The sequence below is a fragment of the Galeopterus variegatus genome, unplaced genomic scaffold (assembly GCF_000696425.1).
Source record: "Galeopterus variegatus unplaced genomic scaffold, G_variegatus-3.0.2 Scaffold2357, whole genome shotgun sequence".
NCBI lineage: Eukaryota > Metazoa > Chordata > Mammalia > Dermoptera > Cynocephalidae > Galeopterus > Galeopterus variegatus.
In genome coordinates this window covers 244901-248763 of record NW_007728468.1, presented here as the reverse complement: position 1 = coordinate 248763, position 3863 = coordinate 244901, and positions in this window count along the sequence as shown.

Sequence of the window (3863 nt, the reverse complement as noted above, 5' to 3'; positions counted from 1 at the left end):
TCTCCACACGGGATCTGAACCCTCGGCGGGAGCGCCGCCGCGCTTCCCAAGCGGCGCACTATAGCAGTGCGCCACCGGGCCGGCCCTTGATAAATGNCCGGCAACGGATCGCATCCCTCAGTGTCGCGCCCGTACCGGACCAGGACCGGCCACGGGATTGCAACCCTTGGTGTTGCTTCCGCCCCTCACTCAGCCAGTGAGCGGCCGGTCTGTATGTGGGATCCGAACCCTCGGCGGGAGCGCCGCCGCGCTTCCCAAGCGGCGCACTATAGCAGTGCGCCACCGGGCCGGCCCTTGATAAATGTTTTGACGATGAGAAGGAAGATGCTTTTTTGAAAATGACCTTGCCCATTTAGGTCTCAGGTTCATTTATAAGCCATTGTCTCTTCAGAGAACCAAGCTAAAACCAACACAGTCCAAATAGCAAGTTTATGATGATATTCATATAATAGACAGTGATATAAGAAGAAAATCGTTTTTTGGAGTTTTGGGTTTTTTTTTTTTTTTTTTTTTTTTGCAACTGGCTGGTATAGGGATCTGGACCCTTGACCTTGGTGTTACAGCATTGTGCACTAATTAGCTGAGCTAACCAGCCAGCCTGAAGAAAATACATTTAAACCTGAGTTCCAAACTCTATTCTTGTCCCATTTCATTTCCAAGTTTATTGATATTTGATTTTTTTTCCCCATGTCAGAGGCAATCTTAGGAAACTTCCACCCCGGAACTCCCAACAACCACCCAAAGCAACGTCAATTAAGCACTTACCTTAAATAATCTCTTTACCCATATATTTGACTCAAAGATTTTACACAACAGTTACACCACAATCCTGTTCTACACATTTTCCTGACATCTGCACTTTTATTTTATTTTATTTTATTTTTCCCTTTTTGTCTTTTTTTGTGACCGGCAATGGATTGCAACCCTCAGTGTTGCGCCCGTACCGGACCGGGACCGCCAACGGGATCGCAACCCTCGGTGTTGCGCTCGCACCTCGCTCAGCCAGTGAGCGGCCGGTCTGTATGTGGGATCCGAACCCTCGGCGGGAGCGCCGCCGCACTCCCAAGCGGCGTACTGTAGCAGTGCTCCACCGGGCCGGCCCGACATCTGCACTTTTAAATATGGTTTTCCATATTATCTAGCTGAAAGCTATTGTTTTGTTTTCCTGATTACACAGCACCTTCATCCTAAGTAAGATGCTTTGTTCTTAGATCATTTGTGCAAATAAAAAGTAACCGCTGGGTAAGGTTAAGTGAAGAGACACTGGACTTTTAAATGTCCTTTTCTTAAATAAAATTTGAAGCAAGGGAACAGAAATCTGGTTGTGACTTTATCACTGAGATTCTGTGTCATCCAAAAGATGAGGAAAATGACCAAGTGTGTCACCATGGAGAACTTTGGCATAGAATACATTCTAAGTCACTGGTTTTCCATCTTTTTCCTCTTAATTCAGTTCCAGAAACCCTCCCACAGGGTTTTTAACAATTCCCTGTGCCCAAAGTAACCCTCCCCCAGCCCCCACCACACTCATCAAAGCCTAGAAGAGCAATAGAGAGCCCTGCAAGCTCCCCTGTGAGGTCAAGGCAACTCACAGGGTGGACCAGTGCAGAGGGGCGTGCAGATTTCTAGAGCATTGAGAAAGGCCTCTCTCTCCCCCAATCCTTCCCCCAAAATCACACAGAAAGTTCTCTAACAGGGGAAAGAACGTTATTAAAGTTAAGGGATAAAATGAAAACTTCCCTTAGAAAGAAAGGCCACACAGTGACTTAGACTCATTCATTTATTCCTTGATTCATCCGTGTCCAACACTGTATATGTTGAGCATCCTCACTCAGAGGCCCTGTGCCAAGGTCCTGCGGGGGACAGAGGTGCCATCGAGGAACTCGGAGCTTCACGGAAAAGGCAGACATTTACAACTCACTGTGACGACTGCAGGATTCAGCACAAACATAGGGGGTTAGGGGGAGAGGGAAAGAGCACACTGAAATGTAAAACACAGAAACCAGAGCCTTTCCAGGGAATGAAGGAGACACCAATGAGGAAGGTCACTAGAGGGAGTCATGGAGAAGTGTTGGCTGTCCCAACAGCCATGCCCTCTTCTTCCTTCACGCAGGGCCTGGGTTTTGTTTGGCTCTTTGCCTCTGACTTGTGTGACTCCCTGCCATGGCCTGAATATCTGTGTCCCCTCCAAAATTCATGCATTGAAATCCTCCCCACGTGATGATGATATTAGAAGGCAGGGCCTTCGGGGGATGATTAGATCATGAGGATGGAGCCCCCATGAATGGGACAGTGCCCTTATTTAAGAGGCCCTTGAGAGACCCCTCACCCCTTCTGGCATGGGAGGACACAGTGACAAGGCAGCACCTATAAATCAGAAAGCAGGCCTCACCAGACACCAATTTGCCAGTTCCTTGATCTTGGACTTCCCAGCCTCCAGAAATATGAGAAACAAGTTTCTGTTGTTTAAAAGCCACCTGGTTTAAGACATTGTTATAGCAGCCTGAAAGGACTAAGACAGAGGGGCCTACCCTGTAGACTGACTCACCCACGGTAATCCATTCCCTTGCCAGTGACTGATTTAATAAAGGACACATAACAGAATTTACAAGCGACACTTGAGGGGACATCAGCAGTGATGCAACCAGGAATGATTTCCTCTCTCATAAAATGATACTTCAGGAATGTATTCTATACCAAGGTTCTCCCACAGGGCATTGCTGTAACTCCATGTGCTGCCTGGAACTCTGGAAGCCATCTTATAACCATGAAGAAAACTAAATGCGACAAGGTTACCACGGCAGAAAAGAAACCCATTCTTTGATGACATTATTGGGTCATCCCAGAAGTGCCCTACCTCAAGATTTCTTATCAGTGAAATTAGAAATTTTCCTTGTCATTTTAGCTATGTGGAGCTGTTTTGTGATACCTACAGCCAAAAGCATCCCGACACAACGTGCTTCACAATTTTGTGGAGGCAACCCTCCCTGCAGGCCTCCTTGCTGTTACCAGTTCATCTGTTAAATAGACAAGCTAAATTCCCAAGGCCCGTACACAGAGTAACCTTGTTATTTTTTCCCCAGCTTTATTTATGAAAATAAAATTAATTTTCTAGCCCATGAATTAAACATTGCTGCTGCCGGCTGAAAGATTTTAGCAACAGCCTTTTGTTGGCAAAAGAAGCAGGATCCCTTCATATTCTAAAAATAAACTACAAGGAGTCAGAAGGGCAGGAAGGGAAGCAAAAGAGAGAGGCCATTAAAAGGAAAAATTGTAAAATCCCACTCAAGTCCAACTTCTCTAAATGGTCAGCCTGTGGTTGGACTCGAGACTGGGGAGTCCAAGTCTTCTCTAACTTCAGTGAGCAGATGAATCACCTGGAGATGTTGTTGAAATGCAGATACCGACTCAATAGGTCCAGGGTGGGGTCTGAGATGTGTTATTTCTAACAGGCTCCCAGGTGATGCTGATGCTGCTGGTCCTCGGACCACACTTTGAGAAGCAAGACCTGGAGATGTTGTTGAAATGCAGATACCGACTCAATAGGTCCAGGGTGGGGTCTGAGATGCGTTATTTCTAACAGGCTCCCAGGTGATGCTGATGCTGCTGGTCCTCGGACCACACTTTGAGAAGCAAAGCTCTTAAGGCTCAGGTGGCTGCAGCTGTGGGACTACCTGCATGTTTGTTCTAAAGCTCTGGGATGTCTCCAGGAAGAAGCCTGCAGCCTGAGGGGACCACAGAGCCCTCCAGCCTTTCCTAGTAAGCATCAGACCCTGCAGTAGCCCCACCACCACTTCAATGGAGAAAGTGAGGTGGGAATGGGAGTGGGAATGGGAATGGGAACACTGCCCCCTCCCTCCCCT